The sequence below is a fragment of the Scyliorhinus torazame genome, chromosome 9, assembly GCF_047496885.1.
Source record: "Scyliorhinus torazame isolate Kashiwa2021f chromosome 9, sScyTor2.1, whole genome shotgun sequence".
Taxonomy (NCBI): Eukaryota; Metazoa; Chordata; class Chondrichthyes; order Carcharhiniformes; family Scyliorhinidae; genus Scyliorhinus; species Scyliorhinus torazame.
Genome location: NC_092715.1, coordinates 236528948 through 236554614, shown reverse-complemented (window position 1 = coordinate 236554614; position 25667 = coordinate 236528948). Strand labels below are relative to the sequence as shown.

Below are 25667 nucleotides of genomic sequence, written 5' to 3'. Positions count from 1 at the left end.
CCTTGCAGAGGAGCCGCTTCGCAATGTGGACGCCCTTTTCCGCCTTGCCATTCGACTGGGGGTGCAAGGGACTGGACGTCACGTACGTGAAGTTGTATGAACGGACAAAGGAAGACCATTCTTGGCTCGCAAAGGAAGGCCCGTTGTCAGACATGACGGTGAGCGGAATTCCATGGCGAGCAAAGGTTTCTTTGCATGCCCGGATGACAGCTGATGATGTCATGTCGTGCAGGCGTATTACCTCCGGATAATTTGAGAAGTAGTCCATCAGAATGATGTAGTCCCTGCCGAGCGCATGAAAGAGGTCCACGCCCACCTTTCGCCCAGGGGGGCGTGACCAACTCATGGGGCTGAAGAGTCTCAGGGGGTTGCGCCGGCTGAAACCTTTGGCAGGTGGGGCAGTTGAGCACCATGTTGGCGATGTCATCGCAGATGCCCTGCCAGTACACAGCCTCTCGGGCCCTCCGCCTGCACTTTTCAACTCCGAGATGGCCTTAGTGCAGTTGTTCGAGGACAAGCCGGTGCATGCTGTGTGGGATCACAATCCGGTCCAACTTCAAGAGAACACCATCAATGACGGCCAAGTAGTCCCGGGCATTGTAAAATTGTGAGCACTGCCCCTTGAGCCACCCTTCCGTTATGTGGCGCATGACAGGCTGCAGAAGGGGGTCATCCGCAGTCTCACGGCGAATGTGGGCCAGACGTGCATCAGAGGCCGGCAGATTGGCCGATGTGAAGGCTACTTGTGCGTCTACCTGACAAATGAACCCCTCCAAGTCGGGCAGTGTGTTAACCGCCCTGGACAGAGCATCTGCGATGATGAGGTCCTTCCCCGGGGTGTACACAAGTTGGAAGTTGTACCTCCGGAGCTTGAGCAGAATGTGCTGGAGGAGAGAGGTCATCTCGTTGAGGTCCTTCTGAATGATGCCAACCAGGGGGCGATGGTCGGTCTCCACAGTGAACTGCAGAAGACCATACACATAATCGTGAAATTTGTCGATGCCGGTCAACAAGCCTAGGCACTACTTTTCAATCTGCGCATAGCGCTGTTCTGTGGGGGTCATGGCCCGCGACGCATAGGCGACCGGAGCCCATGTTGCGGTGTTGCAGGAGTACCTCCCCAATGCCGGACTGGCTAGTGTCAGTTGAGATCTTTACCATGTGGTATCGAAAAATGCCAGTAGCGGGGCGGTGGTGAGCTTGACCTGGAGCTCCTCCCATTCACTCTGGTGTGTGGGCAGCCACTGGAACTCCGTTGTCTTTTTGACCAGGTGGCGAAGAGCAGTCGTGTGCGAGGCAAGGTTAGGAATAAACTTTCCAGGAAGTTGACCATTCCAAGAACGCGCAGCACTGCCTTCTTGTCTGCCGGCTGCTGCATGGCTGCGATGGCTGCCACTTTGTCGGCATCCGGCCGCACCCCTGACCGGGAGATGTGATCCCCCAAAAACTTTAGCTCAGTCTGGCCAAAAGGGCACTTGGCTCGGTTGAAGCGCCGGCCCTGACCTCGTATCCGTGCAAAGACACGCTGGAGACGACTGATGTGCTCCTGTGGTGTGGTGGACTAGATGATAATGGCGTCTACATAGATGCGTACCCCTTCGATACCCTCCATCATCCGTTCCATGATGCGATGCAACACCTTGGAGGCCGAGATGATGCTGAATGGCATCCTATTGTAGCAGTATCTGCCAAATGGAGTGTTGAAAGTGCACAGCCTCCTGCTAGACTGATCCAGTTGAATCTGCCAAAAACCCTTTGAGGCATCAAGCTTGGTGAATATTTTTGCCCGAGCCATTTCGCTCGTGATTTCTTATCGTTTGGGTATGGGGTAGTATTCCCTCATAATGTTATTATTCAACTTTTTTGGGTCAATACAGATCAGGAGCTCGCCGGAGGGCTTCTTGACGCACACCATGGAGCTGACCCATGGCGTTGGCTCCGTTACCCGGGAAAGCACTCCTTGGTCATGCAGCTGCTGCGTGAGGCGGTCCTTGAGTGGTGCTGGGACTCTACGAGGAGCGTGAATGACCGGGGTGGCATCCGGTTTGAGCCGTATTCTGTACGTGTAGGGCAGTGTGCCCATACCCTCGAAAACCTCCTGGTTGTGCGCGAGGAGTGAGTGGAGCTGCGCCCTAAAGTCTGCATCCGGGAAATCGGACGTGCCTTCTGGAAACAGAGTGTGTACCCGCTGAACGAGGTGGAGGACCTTGCACGCCTGTGCGCCTAACAGAGAGTCCTTCGAGGATCCAACTATTTCAAAAGACAATGTGGCTTTATGTGAGTTGTGTGTAACCTCGAGCTGGCAGGACCCCGTGGCCGGGTTGACGTTTCCATTATAGTCAACCAGCTGACAGTGGGATGGCAGAATCGGTGGTTTAACCTTCAAGGTCTGGAAGGCTGACCATGCAAGGAGATTGGCAGAGGCACCAGTGTCCAAGCGAAATGTGATCTGTGATCGGTTGACCATTAGGGTGGCACACCACTCATCGCCCGGATCAATGCTGTGCACTGGCAGCGGCTGGTGGTTCCGACTTGGGGGACATCCGGTTCTTGTGGATTACCGCAACGCGGAAGGGTTCCCTGTCTTCAGTATCACTGGTCTGCATGTTGTCAGGATATGACTCAGTGTATGGGGGCTGAATAGCCCGCACGTCCCTGCGAGGCTGGCGGAATTGTTGAGAGTTGGCAGGTTGAGCTGCTCGACAGCAGGCAGCATAGTGGCCCATCCTGCCACAGCGGAGGCATTGTCGCGCTTTGGCCGGACATTGCCGCTTTAAGTGGGCAGAGCCACAGTTGCCGCACGTCGTGACGTCATGGCGTTTGTTGCACCACCGCGCATGCGCGGTGCGGTCCTGCGTAGAGTGCGCCTGTGCATCACGTCCCTCTGGTCAACGTCCCCTCTTTTGGCTCGTACAAGCGCGGAAGGCCTCGGAAAGCGCGCAAAATGGCCGCCCTCGTCCGGGCCGCGGGCCGGGAGGAACTCGATCGACTGGACCCGCTCCGCCTTGTAGGACCCCTGCCATGCCGTTTCGGCCGCCTGGGTTTGGGAGTACCGGCTGGTCGCGTTCTCGTGGAGGAGGCAGGTCTCGATGGCAGTCGCTAGGGTGAGGCACTTAATTTTGAGGAGCTGCTGGCACAGGGTGTCCGAGATAACCCCAAAAACTATCTGATCCCATATCATGGAGTCGGAGGTGGCCTCATAGCCGCAGGACTGCGCGAGGATACGGAGGTGTGTCAAGTAAGATTGAAAAGGCTCATCCTTACCCTGCAGGCGCTGCTGGAAGAGGTACCTCTCGAAGCTCTCATTGACTTCCACGCTGAAGAGTTCCTCGAATTTTAGAATCACCGTCTTGTATTTTGTCTTGTCCTCGCCTTCCGCGAATGCCAGGGAGTTGTAGATGTGGATGGCGTGTTGCCCCGCCGTGGAGAGGAGGAGGGCGATCTTCCTGGTGTCCGATGCAGTCTCCCTGTCTGTGGCTTCTAGGAAGAGCTGGAAGCGCTGTTTAACCAGCTTCCAGTTGATGCCAAGATTTCCAGCGATTCGGAGCGGCTGCGGCGGGCGGGCTGATGTTTTCCATGGAGTAGGATGGCGGATTTCTGAAAGGGTGCAGGTAGGTCTCACAGTCACTGGTTAGCTTCCAATACTGGTATCATGTCCTGTTGGGTGTTCCGATGCACAAATGATCCAACACGGCTGTAGATGATACAACTCTGTTTTATCATGTTAAACAATAACAACTACTAACTGCTGGCTGAGGTTCGTGCTTCACCAGCTAACCTGTGGACCCAGCCCTATCACTATCTTGGTGAGGCACTCAGCACATGGTCTATGTCTGAGTGGCACGCTGTGAGCTCTGTGCTCTGAGCTATCTCCTGGTAGAATGAGCGGGAACTGTGGTGTTCCCTGTTTTATAGTGCGTGTGCTCTCACTGGTGATTGGCTGCGATGTTGTGTGTGTGTTGGTTGGTCCAACTACCTGTCCATCAGTGTGTGTGTGATTGCACCATGATATGTGGATGCGGATATCATGACAGGTGTGATGCTGAGGATACACCCTGTCTCACTCTGTAGATGTTGGTCTGTGGAAAGAAGCGGGGTGTGAGTGCCTCATCCCTTTTATAGTGAGATATCACCCCTGAGTGTCCTGACTGCTCATTGGTCGTGTCCTATTCTATGTGTTCATTAGCTGCATGTTTGCATATAGAACATAGAACATTACAGTGCAGTTCCAGTTCCCGCTTCCTTCACCAAACTCCAGCCCCTGGTATCATGCTTAAAGTTTAAAGTGCTGGTATGCCAATGGGTCCTCCAACTTCACCCTCTTCCTCTACATTTTCCTCATCCGAAGATGAGAAACAAGCATCTCAATCCTCCTCCACCCATATTGTTCTCTGTTGTGTAGCACAAATATTAACATTCCAGACACCCACGCTGGCAAGGATTGACAGGTGCCTCCAGGCCTTTGCAGGCTGCTGAAGTGCATCTTCAACATTCAATTACACAATGGTTTGGTGATCATATGGTTCACAATGTCGCACTCCTGCAGCTAATTGATGTGGTTTCTCACAGGTGTCATGTGCCAAGGTTGAACGGAGTATCCCCGGTGACCCCCGCACCAGCCCTCAAGTCTGCTCCCTGAAGCACAAAGGTTCAGAATGTTTACCTGCCTCAGTATGAAGAATCATGGCAGTTCTGAGGTAAATTCATGCAGACTTGCTCAAGCCTCTTCTTATAGTTGCCGGCCAACTATGTATTGGTAGACTCCGAACATTTTTAGATTCAAAAAACCCCCAGTTGCTTTTGCGGTTCTTAGATTGCAACGGATGCCAATGCCTGTGATTGTGGAAATTCAGCCAGAGGTGAATCTGAGTGCCCGTTCATTCTGACCATTGCCGGCACTTGGGAAATTCACATGGTTGCTGGTCATCAATGTCACCAGTGACCCGTCTTATATATCTATGTGCTGTTGTACTTATATTCCACTGACAGATCCTGGATATGTCTCACAAGTACCTTAGAAGCATCCGGAGTTAGAATGGCAATGACAGCAGTCATTTTCACATCTACTCATCACGCGTACCATCTCATCCAGCAAGGAGCATTCCTTCCAGGCCACCATCATAATCATAGAATCATTACAGTGCATAAGGAGGCCATTTGGCCCAAGAAGTCTGCACCTACCTTCCAAAAGAATGCCACATCTAATCCCACACCCCCTCTATACCTCAACTAACCTTTTTTGGACACTTAAGGGGCAATTTATCAATGCCAATCCATTTAACCTGCACACCTTTAGACTGTGGGAGGAAATAGGAGCACCCGGAGGAAACCCACGCAGACATGGGGAGTATGTGCAAACCCTTCACAGGCAGTCAACCAAGATCAGATTCTAACCAGAGTCCCTGGTGAGGCAGCAGTGATAACCAGTGCGCCATTGTCACTGCCTGTAATAACCCGAACCTGTGAACGCACTGCTCTTCGGAGAGGTCACAGAAGCTGGACCTCTGTCATTACATCCTGTGACATGGGTGAAACCAACTGAGTGCTCAGCTCCACCTGTAAAATTCTCTCCTGTGTCATCCCCTCTTAAGCACCTACTCACCAGCCCCAACCAGCACCACCCCTAACTGGGTGACCTCCTGGCTGCGACTTCTCTTCTCTGTGCCTCTTTACTTTCCATCTGCTGATCCCACCACAGTGTATCACGGATGTGGATGGGGATCTTCCTCTTCTGACGTGTTGTCAAACACATCCAAATTACCTTCTTATCCTGATGTTGTCAATTTGAAAGCCTGGAAGTTTGAAAAAAAAAGTTATATTCACACTTGCACTTATTGCCAATCTTTTGATTCCCCTTTAAGACTGAGACTTTTGTTAGGAAGGGACACGAAGGGGCATCTATCATTGCCAGTTGAATAGGGTTGAGATACCGATCAACCATGACCTAACTGACTGCCGGAACAGGCTCAAGCGGCTGAATGACCTATTCCTGTCCCTATGCTCCTATGGTCCACCAACAGCACATCATGGACTGTCAGCAAAGTTTACAGGGCTTCTTTATTCCACTTATTGCCACCCTAATGCTGAATGCTAAAGTGGTCAGTGATGTAACACTGTGATTAGGAACATGGGGGAATAGGAGCAGGAGCATTGTCCAGTTAGCCCCTCGAGCCAGTTCAACCATTCACTATTTCTAGATTTTCACCATTTAAAAAGTATCAGGTTCTATCCTTTCTAACTTCAAAGAGATGATCTCATTCATTTACCTTGAAATCCATTTACCACAGAATATTCCATTCATTTAACCTAACAATATCTCATACATGTTAGATGTAAAATACACTGTTTACAATACCACCAATCATTACGTCATTGCCAAATTTGGATATGAAATTAAATGAAATGAAAATTGTTTATTGTCACAAGTAGGCTTCAAATGAAGTTACTGTGAAAAGCCCCTAGTCGCCACTTACGGCGCCTGTTAACAAACACAGTGAATAGTTGATATACCAGCACAGATCAGAGAGGACAACATTAATCACATCTTGCCAATTAGAACACCCATTATCCTTTTCTCTGTTTCCTGTTTCCTTCTGCTCACACTATCTCCTAATCAAGCTGAATTTAGGGAGTTAGGAGTTAAATTAAAAAGTAGGACCTCAAAGGTAGTAATCTCAGGATTGCTACCAGTGCCACGTGATAGTCAGAGTAGGAATGACAGGATAGCTAGGATGAATACGTGGCTTGAGAGATGGTGCAAGAGGGAGGGTTTCAAATTCCTGGGACATTGGGACCGGTTCTGGGGGAGGTGGGACCTGTACAAATCGGACGGTCTGCATCTGGGTGGGACCGGAACCAATGTTCTCGGGGGTGTGTTTGCTAGTGCAGTTGGGGAGGGTTTAAACTAATGTGGCAGGGGGATGGGAACCAATGTAGGAAGTCAGTGGGGACAGAAACAAAAGGCAGGAAGGGAGAGTGTGTAAAGCATGACCTGAGAAAGCAGGGCAGAGAGCAAGGAAGGTCTACATTAAACTGCATTTATTTCAATGCAAGGGGCCTGACGGGTAAAGCGGATGAACTCAGGGCATGGACGGGCACATGGGACTGGGATATTATAGCTATGACTGAAACATGGCTAAGGGAGGGGCAGGACTGGCAGCTCAATGTTCCGGGGTACAGATGCTATAGAAAGGATAGAACAGGAGGTAAGAGAGGAGGGGGAGTGGCGTTTTTGATTAGGGAGAACATCACGGCAGTACTTAGAGGGGATATATCCGAGGGTTCGCCCACTGAGTCTATATGGGTGGAACAGAAAAATAAGAAGGGAGAGATCACCTTGGTAGGACTGTACTACAGGCCCCCAAATAGTCAGCAGGAAATTGAGGAGCAAATATGTAAGGAGATTACAGATAGCTGCAAGAATAATAGGGTGGTAGTAGTAGGGGACTTTAACTTTCCCAACATTGACTGGGACAGCCAGAGCATTAGGGGCTTGGATGGAGGGAAATTTGTTGAGTGTATTCAGGAGGAATTTCTCATTCAGTATGTGGATGGACCGACTAGAGAGGGGGCAAAACTTGACCTCGTCTTGGGAAATAAGGAAGGGCAAGTGACAGAAGTGCTAGTGAGAGATCACTTTGGGACAAGTGACCATAACTCCATTAGTTTTAAGATAGCGATGGAGAATGATAGGTCTGGCCCAAGAGTTAAAATTCTTAATTGGGGCAAGGCCAATTTTGATGGTATCAGACAGGAACTTGCAGAGGTAGATTGGGGGAGACTGTTGGCAGGCAAAGGGACGGCTGGTAAATGGGAGGCTTTTAAAAATGTGTTAACCAGGGTGCAGGGTAAGCACATTCCCTTTAGAGTGAAGGGTAAGGCTGGTAGAAGTAGGGAACCCTGGATGACTCGAGATATTGAGACTCTGGTCAAAAAGAAGAAGAAGGCATATGACGTACATAAGCAACTGGGATCAAGTGGATCCCTTGAAGAGTATAGAGATTGTCGAAATAGAGTTAAGAGGGAAATCAGGAGGGCAAAAAGGGGACATGAAATTGCTTTGGCAAATAATGCAAGGGAGAATCCAAAGAGATTCTACAAATACATAAAGGGGAAAAGAGTAACTAGGGACAGAGTAGGGCCTCTTAAGGATCAATAAGGGCATCTATGTGCAGAGCCACAAGAGTTGGGTGAGATCCTGAATGAATATTTCTCATCGGTATTCACGGTGGAGAAAGGCATGGATGTTAGGAAACTAAGGGAAATAAATAGTGATGTCTTGAGAAGTGTGCATATTACAGAGGAGGAGGTGCTGGAAGTCTTAAAGCGCATCAAGGTAGATAAATCCCCGGGACCTGATGAACTGTATCCCAGGGTGTTGTGGGAGGCTAGGGAGGAAATTGCGGGTCCCCTAACAGAGATATTTGAATCATCGTTAGCCACAGGTGAGGTGCCTGAAGATTGGAGAGTGGCGAATGTTGTGCCCTTGTTTAAGAAGGGCAGCAGGGAAAAGCCTGGGAACTACAGACCAGTGAGCCTAACGTCTGTAGTAGGTAAGTTGCTAGAAGGTATTCTGAGAGACAGGATCTACAAGCATTTAGAGAGGCAAGGACTGATTCGGGGCAGTCAGCATGGCTTTGTGCGTGGAAAATCATGTCTCACAAATTTGATTGAGTTTTTTGAGGGGGTGACCAAGAAGGTAGATGAGGGCAGTGCAGTAGATGTTGTCTACATGGACTTTAGCAAAGCCTTTGACAAGGTACCGCATGGTAGGTTGTTGCAGAAGGTTAAGGCTCACGGGATCCAGGGTGAGGTTGCCAATTGGATTCAAAATTGGCTGGACGACAGAAGGCAGAGGGTGGTTGTAGAGGGTTGTTTTTCAAACTGGAGGCCTGTGACCAGTGGTGTGCCTCAGGGATCGGTGCTGGGTCCACTGTTATTTGTGATTTATATTAATGATTTGGATGAGAATTTAGGAGGCATGGTTAGTAAGTTTGCAGATGACACCAAGATTGGTGGCACAGTGGATAGTGAAGAAGGTTATCTAGGATTGCAAAGGGATCTTGATCAATTAGGCCAGTGGGCCGACGAATGGCAGATGGAGTTTAATTTAGATAAATGTGAGGTGATGCATTTTGGCAGATCGAATCAGCCAGGACCTACTGAGTTAATGGTATGGCGTTGGGGAGAGTTATAGAACAAAGAGATCTAGGAGTACTATAGCTCCTTGAAGGTGGAGTCGCAGGTGGACAGGGTGGTGAAGAAGGCATTCGGCATGCTTGGTTTCATTGGTCAGAACATTGAATACAGGAGTTGGGACGTCTTGTTGAAGTTGTACAAGACATTGGTACGGCCACACTTGGAATACTGTGTGCAGTTCTGGTCACCATATTATAGGAAGGATATTATTAAACTGGAAAGAGTGCAGAAAAGATTTACTAGGATGTTGCCGGGACTTTTAAGGAGAGGCTGGATAGACTGGGACTTTTTCCCTTGGAGCGTAGGAGGCTTAGGGGTGATCTTATAGAGGTCTATAAAATAATGAGGGGCATAGATAAGGTAGATAGTCAACATCTTTTCCCAAAGGTAGGGGAGTCTAAAACTAGAGGGCATAGGTTTAAGGTGAGAGGGGAGAGATTCAGAAGGGCCCAGAGGGGCAATTTCTTCACTCAGAGGGTAGTGAGTGTCTGGAATGGGCTGCCAGAGGTAGCAGTAGAGGCGGGTACAATTGTGTCTTTTAAAAAACATTTAGCTAGTTACATGGGTAAGATGGGTATAGAGGGTTATGGGCCAAGTGCGGGCAACTGGGACTAGCTTAATGGTAAAAACTGGGCGGCATGGACTGGTTGGGCCAAAGGGCCTGTTTCCATGCTGTAAACTTCTATGATTCTATGATTCTATCAGTTTAATCATTTTTATTTCAATTCCATGAGCTTCAACTTGCGTTAACATCATTTATGAGGGACTTTATTCTCGAATGCCATATAAAAACACTCATAGATGTTCCTCTGACCATTATTTTAGTTACTTTTTCAACAAATTCAATTTGGTTCATCAGGCACTGTTGTGTCTGTAAAATCTCAGACACTTGCGACCAGTGTATTAATGAAAAGTTTTATCCAGATGTCGTTATTGATGAGGCAAACAAAGGACAACACAGGGGTATGAATCAGATAACTTTATTCCAATATTGTAAAAATCAGTTACCCTTAAATTAGCCCAAATTACTACTTAAAGGTGCCAAGATTCAGTTGCGCTGTGGGTCCAATTCTCTGAGTCTCGATTCCGCAGGGTCTACCTTTGTTGTGAATGTGGGTCTTGCATGCTGCTTCCTTCCATCTCTGCTGATTGGAGTCTTTGCTGCTGGGAGGTCTGGTGCTTTGAATCTTACACTTCTCCTCGTGCCTGTCCAGAATGTTCTCCGGCCCCCAGCTAATGAGGTCATCGGGTGGCAGCGCCACCATCCAATGGACTCACTAATGCCTACCCAGCAGGATATCAGGGGCCCATTTCCTGATGCATTGTTTGTATGTAACTTTGATTGCTGAAAACGATCACTCCATGAATAGAGCTGATTGTCTCTTGATATGTGATTGATTTACTCAACCACATGAATAGTGCCAATTGTCTCTTGATGGGCGATTGATAGGGCAGGTCCAGACATTTCCTGGCAGCTTGTCTGATTGTCAATGTATTCGAACTTGACCAAGTTTGAATTCCCATCAGACTGTTTGCTGGAGCTGACTATGGCTTGATTTAAAATGTCCAATATTTTAAATTAAAGTGTCCGATTTTATCGAGCCTAAAATTCAAGCCATTCCAGATTACCACAGTTCCTCTTCTTGATCTAGTGAGCATCAGCAAACCGGATCACACAACTTCAACCAAGTCACTGAATGGACAAGTATCAGAATCTTGGGCTGACAATCCTATCCCTCATACACAAGCATTGACTTGAGTGCTCTTGCACTCACCAGCAATGATTACCAGAGCAGAGGGGGAAGTGGAACGGAAATCTCATTCTCATCCCCATTAAGGTCAATCTTATATGTTAGAAAGTTTCTTTATAACTTTAGTGCGGGGAAAGAGTGGGATAGTGTAATAAGGCAGTTAAAATAGCGGGCGCGATTCGGAGACTGCACTGCACTCAGCACGGACCCAGACTGAACAGGTGAATGGCATGAGAACCCCAAATGGACGCCATATGCCAGGCTGATTGCGAGTCACCTAACTCGCTCCACCCGGCAAGATCTTGATCTCACCCTCGTTGGGAATGATCCAGATATGCATATTTAAGTTAGCTGCCAGTCTTGCACCCTGACAGTGCCACCCTGGCAGCACCACCTGGCACCCTGCCGCTGCCAGATGTATGGGTAATACTGTCAGAGTGCCAGGTTAACACAGCCAGTGGTTGGACCCATGGGGGCATTGCCCATTGGAGGGGGAGGAGGTGGGATTCCAGAGGCCTCATCAAGGTTTGAGGGGTAAAAGAAGGTCAATAAAGCAGGGGGAGCCTGAAAGGGGGGGAGGTACAGAGATCCAGGCTGCCAGACAAAATGGTGTCCCAACCTGCGAGGGGATTGCCGGCAGAAAATCAACTAAAATGTGGCCTCAGGAAACTCCCAATGGTCCAAAACACCGGCAAAGTGCCGATGAATCGTGAGGTGAATCTCGGCACTGCAGCCGCCATGAAACACCCCGTCAGGCGCCCCAAAAACAGACTTTTCTCCGCTGAACTGCGCAGCATCATGTAATAATTGGGCCGCTCCATGCAATAAAAAAACTTGTTTAGTCACTAGTTACAATTCACAATCTCTCCACTCAAATACCTGGCAAGATCTAACATATGGAAGTTCTGTGAAACAGCATAATCTGCACATTAACTTCAACTACCTCTGATGAAGGGAAATAGATTGCCATCTTTAAAGGAGATCATATGGGCAATCCTCCGGCTGCGTTGCACCCGTTGCAAATCCCGCTATGTCGGGAGAATAGTGGGAGAGGCACGACATGAGATCTACATTCGGCACCCAACAATGCGCGATGTTCCTGGCCCGTTGCAGCAGATGTAATATGGTCAAGCCCTCACTGGGCATGAACCAGATTCGCATATTTAAATCTTCATTTAAATATGCTGGGATTGTTTGAAACTGGATTCTCATGGCTCCTGATGTTCAACCACCCGCCAGCACAATGTGAAGCCGATGGGAATCACTACTAGTTTCCACCACCAGAGACCAGACACGATGACCACACTGGGGGCGCTGAGGACATTGTAGCGCCTGGGTGGTCAGAGACTTGGCATTGCTAGGGTGCCAGGGGGCTGTACCGTGATGGCACTGCCAAGGGGCAAGATCCGAAAATGGGTGGGACCTGAAAGGGGTTGGAACCTGAAGGAGGGGACATGACTAGGGAGTTTTTGGTGACCTCCATAGCGGGGAGTTGTTCAAAGGGGTTGGGGTCTGTGGTACCAGTGATGGGGAGGAATGGCAGATCCCTGATACTAGCAATCCTTGGGGCTGGAAGGGTTGGAGGGTTGGAGGGGGCTAATGCCATTGATGGTAGTGGGGTGTGGGCACTGAAGGTCTGATGCCAGCAATGGTGGTGGTGTGAGGGGCGAGGGTGGGGGGGCTTACCTATCAAAAACCTGTTGAATTCCGCCTTGAATAAATTCAATGCCCCAGCTTCTATTGCATCCTAGGGAAGATAATTCCACATACCAATGACCCTTTGAGAGAAATAATTCCCCAGTACCCAATGGGTATAGGCCCAACCTGTCCAACCTTTCTTCAAAACATAAGCCCCTCATCCCAGGAAGGAGTTGAGTGAACCTTCACCGAACGGCCAGTAATGCAATTATATCGTTTATCAAACAAGGGGACCCAAACTGTACACAGTATTCCAGACGAGGTATCATCAAGGCCCTCTATAGTTGCAGTAAAACTTCCTACTTTTCTGTCCTATTTCCTTTGCAATAAATGCTCTCATTCCACATGTCTTCCTAATTACTTAATATCTGCATACTAACTTTTTGTGATTCACTGTGATGTATGCTCAGCTGGCATCACATGTAGTGTGATGTCTTATTCTGTCACAAAAAAACAATTCTGAATTGGATGACTATGATCTTTAAGGCCACAAATTCTGACTGCCACAAGGAAAAAACAGCTCGGTACAGTTTATTTTTTATTCCCCCGGTTTACTGATGTTTCATTTCAAATTGTACAAGACCATTTCAGACCAGCATTCTTATTTCTCTCTTATACTTTTCTTTTTCCTTCCGGTTGGATGCACCCGAGCATGAATGAACTCTTCTTCTCCACTCACCCAAAGGCAGGCCTGGTCCACAGCACTATGATCTCCTCCATGGGGAGGGCAAGGAGGCACCTTCCTTGGTCTGGAGTGGGACTTGAAACTGAAGCTTCCATCCAGCAGGGGCACTCTCCACTGCACCACAAGACTTTGTATCGTGAATTATTTAGTATTTGCTTTTCAGTAAATTTTAGCTTTCCTTGAAGTATGTGACATCTAACATGTGATGAATATATGACCTCCTCTGGCATTGCTCATGTTGATATGCTACTTCCTATTCAACACAGTTTCATGGACATTGATTTATTGGTTTGATCTTAACTCTGAGTAAGTGGGTAGTGTTTGAATGCGTTAGCTCTTGTCTGATGTGTTTTAGAAGACAGATTTGCTTTTTAATACAGAATGTTGCAGTACTATCAATACTATTTTATGCTTGAATTCTCTGAGTGTGTGTAAATTTAAGTGAAAAATGTCTGTCAATATCATTGTGGGTGATTCTCAATTACCCAATCATCTGTTTATCAACTAAGCAGGAAACTCAAAATTGGGGTGAGTGGAGACCACATCTGATCCATTGACACCCAAGGCCTGACTGATACAATCTTAGACAAGCCTGTAAATCGATTAGCAGTATGCCTCTAAATTCACACAATGTGTTTGAATATTCAAATTGAGCTTTAATGCATGATCAGCAGATTCTATCACAAGGAGGGCAATTGGTGCTAGGAGGGTTAGGTAGATTTGTTGATCGGAGGCATATGCACTCTTTCCGTTCCCTGACTTCAGCTCTGCATCAACACATCCTTCCTGGCAAAGTGGGCAGCACGTGGCGCAGTGGTTAGCACTGGGAGTGCGGCACTGAGGACCCGGATTCGAATCCCGGCCCTGGGTCACTGTCCGTGTGGAGTTTGCACATTCTCCCCGTGTCTGCGTGGGTTCCACCCCCACAACCCAAAGATGTGCAGGCTAGGTGGATTGGCCACGCTAAATTGCCCCTTATTTGGAAAAAACAATAGTTGGGTACTCTAAATTTAAAAAAAAAATCTTTCCTGGCAAAGTCACTTGATGGGATAGGTGCTGTTGTACCTTCTAAACCACAGTGTGTATTTAACCCGTGTATGATGACAAATGATCACACAAGCTGCTGAATACAATAATTGTTTATTAACAAACATACAAGGTTAATCGTAATCAATTACACACACATGCAAGTTGAACTCTAAATTACCTTAACTTAACTTCCAGGTGACTGGCAAGTACAGTGCAGACATGGCCTTATCTGTAATATTGTAGTCTGGCAGTGCTGGGTGTCTGTTGCTGGTCGTCCGTGTCCTCGGCTCTGGTCCCTCTGTGAATGCGTGGGTGGTCTTCTTCTTGGCTGGTGAAGATATCACCGTTGTTGTTGGCTGTCGAAAGCTGCAGTCGAGAGAGCGAGTGGTGGGCTGCGCAGCACCTTTTATCCCTGGGATTTTTGTGCACTTTTGGGCGGTCCCAGGTGACGATCCAATGGATCGATCAGGTCTTGATCACCCTGATTGATCTTTGCCAATTGGGGGTGGACACCTTGATGGCTGGGCGGGTCCTGGTCGGCTATAGCCGTTAGTGTCCGAGGCACGTAGGCCTTCCCAAATAAGGAAAGCATCCCCGCCCGCGGATTTCCCATTGGCATGTTGTGGCTTCAATGGGAATTCCCATTGACAGCAGCGAGAGCAGAGGATTCCATTGCCAGCGAACTGCGCACTGCCGGGAATCATGTGGTTGGGAGGCTGGAGAATCCCGCCCTTAATATCTTTGCTGGACCAGGAAAAGAGATTTGATCATCAACTATGTATTGTGTGGTAATTATAGGCTGGGCTTGACTAACAGATTTAGCTACTTGGAAGTTTTGGGGGAAAGGGGAAGTCTGAAGGAGTTCAGGGATCACAGGTATATTTTGGAACAAGCAGTACGTTCTACATAAAGTGGGTGTATGTTTAGTAATTCGTATACTTAATTGTCTTAGCATAGCACAGTCCTGTTTGTGTGTATTTGTCCTTTCTTTAGTTTAATAAATAGTCTTTAATAATTGTTACACGACGACTGGGCTACTTATTCCCACTGTAGTTTCACTTGTCTCCTCACACCAACACAAAACAAAGCTATAGACTCCCACGAACCAGTGTTCCAAGTTGGGATACCCTCGCAGATCACATCAGCGTGTTTGTGACAGTGACTACACTGGAGTGGCAGTTGTGGGAAGTAGGTGCATTGGAGAAGGGAGTTATTGGGTGAGACTATGAAGATGGTGTTATTAGGCACTAATGACAAAGCTATTTTATCAAGATATTTAAACATTTGAAATAAACAGATTAATGCTGGTATTAAAAGAGCAACCAAAAGAATATCATTTAGCATTCATATTACTAATTTAATTTCTAATTCACTGACTGCGTTCCAATATTCCTGCAAAACTACACAAATTATACATTCTAAGGTAACTGTTCGCTTTGATTTTCCTCTTTTCTATCATATGCACTTTCAAACTCTTCATAGAATTTACAGTGCAGGAGGCCATTTGGCCCATCGGGTATGTACCAGCCCTTGGAAAGAGCACCCTACTTAAGCCCCATGCCTCCACACTATCCCCGTAACCCACTTAATATTTTTTGGATACTAACAGGCAATTTATCACAGCCAATCCACCTGACCTGCACATCTTTGGACTGTGGGAGGAAAGTGGAGCACCCGGAGGAAACCCACGCACACACGGGGAGAAAGTGCAAATTCCACACAGACAGTCACCTGAGGCTGGAATTGAACCCGGAACTCTGCAGGTGTGATGCAGCAGTGGTAACCACTGTGTCACCGTGCCTTAGTTGGGGAACGAATATGCTTTTGCATTATTGAGCTGGAGATTTTATCAGCTTTTGCATAAACACGCTGTAGCGCACAAAGACTCCATGAGACGAATAGAGTGAAGTCGATGAGGCTTTATTAAGCGTGTCTGTTCCCCAGCAGCTCGATAGTAAACTGGCCTGGGGGGGAAGACACCGGCTTCTTATACTTCGCCTTCAGGGCGGAGCTTGAGGTCAACGGCCAACCAGGACCCGGGATCTGTCAGCCAATGACATTAGGGCTTCCAGTCCCACATGACCCCCAGTACATACTACCACATTCACCTCTTGTCAAAAATGAACCCGGCGGGGTGATGCTTCGTATGGTGGTAAGGGTTTACAGGGCTGGTCCTGGGAGGATAGAACATTCACATGGTAGTACAGTATTGGACAGTTTTGTCCTGTTGCAACTATTTACAGAGGGTATAGGAAAAAAACAAAATGTTCTTTGAACAGTCCATCTTTGTTTTACATCGACGCCACGAGTCGGTCAGGCGGTCTGGTCGTCCGTGTCGATCGCCTCGGCCCCGGCGGTGGTGGTGGTGCTTGTACCAGTGTTGTCGCCTCCAGGAGCCGTACGGTTTCAGCTGTCGGTGCAAAGGGGAGGGGGACTGATCCTCCTGGGAAGGGGGCGGTTGCGGGGTGCCGCGGTGGCAGGAAGGGGGGCGGTTGGGTTGATGGTGTCGGGGGGGTGTGCGTGGTGCCGGCGGGCGCCAGATCCCGCAGGGAGACCGTGTCCTGTCGGCCGTCGGGGTACTCCACGTAAGCGTACTGGGGGTTTGCGTGGAGGAGGTGAACCCTTTCGACCAACGGGTCCGCCTTATGTGCCCGCACATGCTTTCGGAGCAGGATGGGTCCTGGGGCCGCCAGCCAGGTCGGCAGCGACGTTCCAGAGGAGGACCTCCTAGGGAAGACAAGGAGACGCTCGTGGGGCGTTTGATTAGTGCTTGTACATAATAACGACCGGATGGAATGGAGAGCGTCCGGGAGGACCTCCTGCCACCGTGAAACTGGGAGATCCCTGGACCGTAGGGCCAGTAGGACGGCCTTCCAGACCGTGCCGTTTTCCCTTTCTACTTGCCCGTTCCCCCGGGGGTTGTAGCTGGTCATCCTGCTTGAGGCTATGCCCTTGCTGAGCAGGAACTGGCGCAGCTCGTCACTCATGAAAGAGGACACCCTGTCGCTGTGGACGTATGCGGGGTAACCGAACAGTGTGAAGATGCTGTTCAGGGCTTTAATGACTGTGGCCGCGGTCATGTCGGAGCAGGGAATGGCAAAAGGGAAGCGGGAGTATTCGTCCACTACATTAAGAAAATATGCGTTGCGGTCGGTGGAGGGGAGGGGCCCTTTGAAATTGAGACTGAGGCGTTAAAAGGGGCGGGAAGCCTTAATCAGGTGCGCTCCATCTGGCCTGAAAAAATGCGGCTTGCATTCCGCGCAGATGTGGCAGTCCCTTGTGACTGTATGGACCTCTTCTTAAGAGTATGGGAGATTGCGGGACTTGATGAAGTGGTAAAACCGAGTGACCCCCGGGTGGCAGAGGTCCTCGTGGAGGGTTTGGAGGCGGTCAATTTGTGCGTTGGCACATGTGCCGCGGGATAGGGCATCGGACGGCTCGTTCAGCTTTCCGGGCCGGTACAAGATCTCATAGTTGAAGGTGGAGAGCTCGATCCTCCACCTTAAGATCTTGTCATTTTTAATTTTGCCCCGCTGTGCATTATCGAACATGAAAGCTACCGACCGTTGGTCAGTGAGGAGAGTGAATCTCCTGCCGGCCAGGTAATGCCTCCAATGTCGCACAGCTTCCACTATGGCTTGGGCTTCCTTTTCCACTGAGGAGTGGCGGATTTCTGAGGCGTGGAGGGTTCGGGAGAAAAAGGCCACGGGTCTGCCCGCTTGGTTAAGGGTGGCCGCTAGAGCTACGTCGGAGGCGTCGCTCTCGACCTGGAAGGGGAGGGACTCATCGATGGCGCGCATCGTGGCCTTTGCGATGTCCGCTTTGATGCGGCTGAAGGCCTGGCAAGCCTCTGTCTGCGTACTGGGGGCCCACTGGGCGTAGTACGAAAAGAACCCCAGGCAGCGTTTCAGGGCTTTTGGGCAGTGCGGGAGGGGAAATTCCATGAGTGCGCGCATACGTTCGGGGTCGGGGCCTATTATCCCATTGCGTACTATGTAGCCCAGAATGGCTAGCCGGTCGGTGCTAAAAACGCACTTGTCCTCGTTGTACGTGAGGTTCAAGGCTTTGGCGGTCTGGAGGAATTTTTGGAGGTTGGCGTCGTGGTCCTGCTGATCGTGGCCGCAGATGGTTACATTGTCGAGATACGGGAACGTGGCCCGTAACCCATGTTGATCAACCATCCGGTCCATCTCCCGTTGGAAGACCGTGACACCGTTTGTGACGCCAAAAGGGACCCGTAGGAAATGGTATAATCGCCCGTCTGCCTCGAAGGCTGTGTACTTGCGGTCACTTGGGCGGATGGGGAGCTGATGGTAGGCGGACCTGAGGTCCACGGTGGAGAAGACTTTATACTGGGCAATCCGATTGACCATGTCGGATATGCGGGGGAGAGGGTACGCGTCTAGTTGTGTGTACCTGTTGATGGTCTGGCTATAGTCAATGACCATCCTTTGTTTCTCCCCTGTCTTCACTACTACCACCTGCGCTCTCCAGGGACTATTGCTGGCCTGGATTATGCCCTCCTTTAGTAGCCGCTGGACTTCGGACCGAATGAAGGTCCGGTCCTGGGTGCTGTACCGTCTGCTCCTAGTGGCAACGGGTTTGCAATCCGGGGTGAGGTTCGCAAACAAGGACGGGGGTTGCACCTTGAGGGTAGCGAGGCCGCAGATAGTGAGTGGGGGTATGGGGCCGCCGAATTTAAACGTAAGGCTCTGTAGATTACATTGGAAATCTAATCCCAGCAAGGTGGGGGCACAGAGTTGGGGAAGGACGTTAAGTTTGTAGTTTTTGAACTCCCTCCCCTGCACCGTTAGGGTAACTATGCAGAATCCCTGGATCTGTACGGAGTAGGATCCTGCAGCTAGGCAAATCTTTTGTGCGCTGGGATAGGTGGTCAAGGAACAGCGTCTTACCGTGTCGGGGTGTATAAAGCTTTCCATGCTCCCGGAGTCGACTAGGCATGGCGTCTCGTGGCCGTTAATTAGGACCGTTGTTGTCGTCGTCTGGAGTGTCCGGGGCCGAGCCTGATCGAGCGTAACCGAAGCGAGCCGTGGTTGTAGTAGTGGGGTGGGGTCCGTTGTTGCCGTCCAAGATGGCGTCGGGGATGGACAAAATGGCCGCCCCCATACATCGCACGTGGCTGGGGGGTCACAAGATGGCGGCGGGGGTGGACAAAATGGCCGCCCCCATGCGTCGTACAGGTCGGGGGCGGTCCAAGATGGCAGCGCCCCTCCTCCCCTCGTGGTGGTCGGGACCCAAAATGGCGGCGTCTGCGTGTCGCACAACGGCGCCCCTCCTCCCCTCGTGGTGGTCGGGACCCAAAATGGCGGCGTCTGCGGGTCGCACATGGTGTGCTGGGGGGTCTGGGGAGCGCTAGGACCGCGAGCGCTAGGACCGCGCGGAGCTCCCTTACCGCGAGCGCTAGGACCGCGAGCGCTAGGACCGCGCGGAGCTCCCTCACCGGGGACAGCGGTGGTCGGGGCCCAAGTCGGCGGCGCCGGCGGGTCAGGCGTGGGGCTGCGAGTGCAAGGTGCGCGAGGAGCTCCCTCACCGGGGACAGCGGTGTTCGGGGTCCAAGTAGGTGGCGCCGGCGGGTCAGGCGTGGGGCCGCGAGCGCAAGGAGCGCGAGGAGCTCCCTCACCGGGGGCAGCGGTGGTCGGGGTCCAAGTAGGTGGCGCCGGCGGGTCAGGCGTGGGGCGCGGGACGGGGGTGAGGGTGGCGTTAGGGACGCGAAAAACCCCCTCCTCTCCGTGGAGATTGTTGACCGGGACCCAAAGCGGTAGCGCCGGCGGCGGGTCGTACATGGGCTGCGGGGAGGGGGGTTGGGGAGCGTAGGCGGCGTGCAGGGCTCCCAGTTCTCCCGGGACCGCGGTGGTCGGGACCCAGAGCGGCTGCGCCTGCGGGTCGCACATGGCGTGCTGGGGGGGTTGGGACGCATAGACTGCTTGTAGGGCTCCCTGTGGCTCCGGGACGGCGGCGACCTCGCGGGATCGGCACACCACCGCATAATGGCCCTTTTTCCCGCAGCTTTTGCAGATGGCTGCGCGGGCCGGACAGCGCTGTCGGGGGTGTTTCGCCTGGCCGCAGAAATAACAGCGGGTGCCCCCGGTGCGTCTCGGCGTTTGGACCGCGCAAGCCTGTGGGGTGTCCGGGGGGGGGGGTCGGGGGTTTGCCGTGATGGGTACGTACGGGGCCCAATGGCCTGCCGCACGGTCGGGGCCGTAGGCGCGGGTATTACGCGCGGCCACGTCGAGGGAGGCTGCTAGGGCCCGTGCCTCTGAGAGTCCTAGCGACTCTTTTTCTAGAAGTATTTGGCGGATTTGGGAGGATTGCATACCTGCCACAAAAGCGTCGCGCATTAACATGTCCGTGTGTTCGTTTGCATTCACCGACGGGCAGCTGCAGGCTCGTCCCAAAATCAGCAGCGCGGCGTAGAACTCGTCCATCGATTCTCCGGGAGCTTGCCGTCTCGTCGCGAGCTGGTAGCGAGCGTAGATTTGGTTAACTGGGCGAACGTAGAGACTTCTCAGTGCTGCGAACGCCGTCTGGAAATCGTCGGTGTCTTCGATGAGGGTGAAAATCTCCGTGCTCACCCTCGAGTGCAGGACCTGCAGTTTTTGTTCGTCTGAGACCCGGCCGGTGGTCGGTCTGAGGTAGGCCTCGAAGCAAGTCTGCCAGTGTTTGAAGGCTGCTGCCGCATTCACTGCGTGGGGGCTGATCCTCAGGCATTCTGGAATGATCCTGAGCTCCATAGTCCTTTTTAGGCACGCTTAATAAATTGTAGCGCACAAAGACTCCATGAGACGAATAGCGTGAAGTCGATGAGGCTTTATTAAGCGTGTCTGTTCCCCAGCAGCTCGATAGTAAACTGGCCTGGGGGGGAAGACACCGGCTTCTTATACTTCGCCTTCAGGGCGGAGCTTGAGGTCAACGGCCAACCAGGACCCGGGATCTGTCAGCCAATGACATTAGGGCTTCCAGTCCCACATGACCCCCAATACATACTACCACACCCACCAACATTTAGACGCTCCCTATTGAACATAATCTCAATGAATTTGTGGTTTGAAATGTTGAGCCATGGTACTCATTCAGAAAGATCTTACAGATCCACAGGGTCGGATTTAGTCCAACCATAGTGGCACCTAACGATAGGCCTGTAGGTTGTCGAGGACCGGGTGTAGGCCCATGACGGTCAGCTGAACACCATTCCCCTGCAACCCATCAAGTACAGCATCTTGAGGATTTGTTGAAGTCGGGCCTAGATTGCTTCTCACAATTTCGCAGCTCCATTCATCGTGAATGCCTAAACTCTAATCTCAGAAGGACAGCATGTGCTGGAACAAGCTGTTTTCATTTCTTACACGAACCATTCTTTTTGCTTCTCTGAGTGAATTAGAGCCGATTTAGTGCTGTAGACTTCGATTCACTCTAAACACTGAGTTGAGACTCCCCAGACTCATTTAATCCAGAACCCTTAGCAGTCATCAATGAAAACAGTTCTTCATTCCAGCTGCCAAGATAAGAATTCAAATTCATAAATGAATGAGTAGAACTTTAAGTGCTGTCAAGTTTCCAAAAAGAATATTTAGATGACAGAAACATCTAATCAATATCCTTCGGTAGAGTATTCATTCATAGATTATTCTTAAAATACAGAAATCCGATTGGTTAGTGAGCAGGGATTACTCTTTGTCAAAATTCATATTCACAGAATGTGCCTTGAATTTTAAGCAAGATACTGTATGGATCCTGCCGAGTAATGGCTTTAATAAGTGATCTATCAATAATATTAATACTAGGTTTTCAAGCAATTAAAGCATGACCTAATTAGCTTCCTGTACTCTCTTTCAGAATATCGGTTGCTACATCATTCATTATGCCTTATTAAAACTTCAAAATTCATTTCCTTATAATTACATTCAACAACAAAAAAATGCCAGTAATTAGTTATAATTGCCATTATTGTAACAAATCACAGAGTATAATAGACCATAATTTAATTTTGTCAAGTATTGCTGCAGTCAATAGCTTGCTATTTCCCCTTTGGATCCACAAATGCTTTAATTGCTGTCGCATTTTTTCCCTCTGGATATAGGGGGCTTTAGATTTCTGTACAACAACCAAAGATCCTGTGGTCGGATGCCGGGAGATAATTTTGATGGTGCAGTTCTGGTCTTAATAGTGTCCCCACCTATTGATCAAAATGGAAGTTATCGGTCCAGAATTTCCTGGAGCAAGGCATCTCATGACACGTGCTGTTATTTGCATTTGTTTCTGCACCCTTTAGCGTGTCACATTTTAGTCATAACACTGCTAGAAATGCAAGCTGATAACAAGGCCAAAAGGGCTTTTGGGACCTTGGTAGACCATGGGCAAATGGTGACTTTTCTCCATCAGTGATATTTAAGGATTGGAAAATCCACAACGAAAGGAATATGAGGGAGGGGAAATTAGAATGGTTGAATGTACTAACAAATCAGGGACAGAAAGAGGAAGGAGAGGGAAGAACACATGGGATTAAAGGAGAGAGAGAACTAGACAAAGAAAAATGCTAAACTCTCGAACAATAATTCACTACCTAAAGGAATGAGACTCCACATTTTGAATGTTTTGCTTTTGGGCCAATGGTTAATTGATAGCAATTACCACATTGTTAAAAGGCAATTATACTACAAATTACTCGACTTAGCTTTCTATGCCAGATCTAACTGGCAATTAATGTGCAAACTGCAGGAACTCCATGAAAACCAAGGGCATTTAAGGGCAAGGTGCCATTTTTGGGAAGGTAACAGTGGTATGCCACAAATCACTCCGCAACTTGCGATAATTCTCAAGTCACATGGTGTCTTCCCCACTCCCTGTAGCTGATTTGCACATTATTAATGCTGCAAACGTTGTTCATCAGGCATCATTTTCTTTCAGCAAACTGTGGGTCATTATGTTCGTCCTGCTTGCAGTATGTGTAGGAAGAGAACAATGTGCTGACGCTGCCACCCCAAACATCCTTGGGGGGAATGGTATTTATACCAGCAGGACCTACAGTGTGGAATAGTACAAGATGTGAATTGAAAAGAAACACACTGCAAATCGATATGCTCACACCCTGGAGAGTGATCAAACTGTGCTGACAAATCTCATTTATGTATAAAATTAGATTGTAAGGTTGGAATGGAGAACAACTGAGAGATGGAGTTAAGAAGAATAAATCTTTCTGACTATAAAACCAATGTATGATTTAATTTTAATACGTCCAGTGCTAGTTGGTGTAGTAAGAAAAACACGACACAGCATACACTATGATAGAATTATGTGCAAGGAATAACCAACATTGTTATCATGGTCGTACTGTATCATGGATGTCTGGAATAAATCTGCATGATCACAAAGATAATATTTGTTTTTTTTTTAAATTCATTACTCAAAGGTTAAAGGAAAACTGAGCTTCGTGTGCACCCGGCCAATTGAAGGCTGGTCCACCGTCTCGCTGGTTGAGAGGAGGAAATAACTACAGGAGAATTGGATGAAGATCTATAAAAGCCCACAGAGAGGACAGAAGATGATTCAGGGGACCTTTGAAGGATTACGTTCTGAAGATGTATGGATGAGGTTTGTTGACGGTACGCTGACTGCGTTGACCATCTGCTTTACCCGACCATTCCAGTCCAATTATAGAATAGGATGCAGTGTTACCATGTAAACTACATTACAACTGCAGCTTCCTACACTTCAGCATGTATTACGACACTTAAACAAGTGCTAAAATGACTGTAAAGCACTTTGTCACATTCCAAAGTCGATAAATAAACGCATGTTTTTTTTTCTTTGCAAACTGGGTGCTTCCAATTCGTGTTCTCTAAAGATATGTGGTAATACCAGGTATTGCGGTACTTGAGAGGTGGATGACCATTGGCTAGACCCAGGAGTCTACCATTGGCTGATGTACATAGCTCCGCCCTGAGAGGCGGAATATAAGAACCAATGCCGTACCAGCAGCCTTCACTTTCTGTATCGAAGCTGCTGGGGAACAGTTCTCATAGATTCATAGAATTTACAGTGCAGAAGGAGGCCATTTGGCCCATCGAGTCTGCACCGGCTCTTGGAAAGAGCACCCTACTCAAGGTCAACACCACCACCCTATCCCCATAACCCAGTAACCCCACCGAACACTAAGGGCAATTTTGGACACTAAGGGCAATTTATCATGGCCAATCCACCTAACCTGCACATCTTTGGACTGTGGGAGGAAACCGGAGCACCCGGAGGAAACCCACGCACACACGGGGAGAACGTGCAGACTCCGCACAGGCAGTGACCGAAGCTGGAATCGAACCTGGGACCCTGGAGCTGTGAAGCAATTGTGCTATCCACAAGGCTACCGTTCTATTAGATTAAAGCCTATTAGTTATGACTCACCTTGTCTCGAGAGTAATTGATTGCGTATCAATTTAATCTGCTACAACTTCAGTTGAAAGGATGGATCTCCGTATCAAACCGGAGTGCCTTCAGCTCAACCCCCACGTGGACAACTCTGCTGCTATCTTCAAACATTGGCTGGCGTGCTTTAAGGGCTACCTCGACACGGCCGCCGACACCCCCACGGAAAGACAAAAGATGCACCTTCTAAGCTCGCGGGTCAGCCCTGGGATCTACCCTCTGATCGAGGAGGCAGAGAATTATGCTGCAGCGATCGAGCTGCTAGAAGGACATTATATCCGCCCTGTGAACCAGGTCTACGCTCGTCACCTGCTGGCGACTAGGAGGCAAAGCCCGGAGGAAACATTGGAAGACTTCTACCGGGCGCTGCTGGAGCTGGGCCGAAACTGGCAGGCAGCCACAGTGGCTGCCTGCCAGTTTCGGGGAACGAGCACACGGAACTTTTGATCAGAGTTGCTTTTGTGGCAGGTATGACCTCCCCCGATATCCGCCGAAGGCTCCTAGAAATGGACACTCTGGGACTGGCTGAGGCACGGGCCCTGGCGGGATCCATGGATGTTGCGTATAAAAATGCGCTGGCTTTTGCTCCCGGATGCGCGGCGGCCCCCTGGGCTGCGTGGCACCCCTCTGCGGCAGCCCCTCAGACCCTCCCCCTGACCCCGCAAGCCTGCGCGGCAAGACGACCCGCTACCGCCGCCGGACAACGCTGTTTCTTCTGCGGGCAGGCGAATCATCCCCGCCCGCGCTGCCCGGCCCGCAGGGCCACCTGCAAAGGGTACAGCAAGAAGGGCCACTATGTCGGGGTCTGCCAGGCCCGTGCCGTGGCCGGGGTCTCCAGTGACTATTGGCAGCCCCCCTTTCAGGCCCCG

At 49.8% G+C, this 25667-nt stretch overlaps 1 long non-coding RNA gene across 1 annotated transcript in view; it reads right to left on the bottom strand.

Annotated features, from left to right (window-relative positions):
• LOC140430080 (uncharacterized) overlaps positions 1 to 25667 on the bottom strand; it is a 56198-nt gene that overhangs the window by 26508 nt on the left and 4023 nt on the right. The window contains exon 2 of the long non-coding RNA XR_011949316.1: positions 5603 to 5792. This is a non-coding gene — a long non-coding RNA (uncharacterized lncRNA). The remainder of the gene's footprint in view (positions 1 to 5602; positions 5793 to 25667) is intronic.